Source organism: Arachis ipaensis, chromosome B07 (assembly GCF_000816755.2).
Source record: "Arachis ipaensis cultivar K30076 chromosome B07, Araip1.1, whole genome shotgun sequence".
Classification (NCBI taxonomy): Eukaryota; Viridiplantae; Streptophyta; class Magnoliopsida; order Fabales; family Fabaceae; genus Arachis; species Arachis ipaensis.
In genome coordinates this window covers 97,290,999-97,291,296 of record NC_029791.2, presented here as the reverse complement: position 1 = coordinate 97,291,296, position 298 = coordinate 97,290,999, and positions in this window count along the sequence as shown.

Genomic DNA, 298 nt, shown 5'->3' with positions numbered 1-298 from the left:
GTATATTTATAAAGATAATTTTTTTAAACATAACCATAAAAAAGATATTTTTATTAGACACTTTCATTAAATACAATTATAAATAACAGTTGTAAAAAATTAGTAAAAATATTGTTGGTAATATACCGAAATTGTTTTAAAAACGGTCAAAAAATCTGTTATTTGTCGACATTAATTACGGTAGTAGTGGATGCTCTATTGATTTTGCTAATTTCTGGATTATTCAGTATAAATTTATCTACTATTACTTGATAAATTTGTTTCCGTCTAAATTAAAATCAACCACCTCAAAATGGTT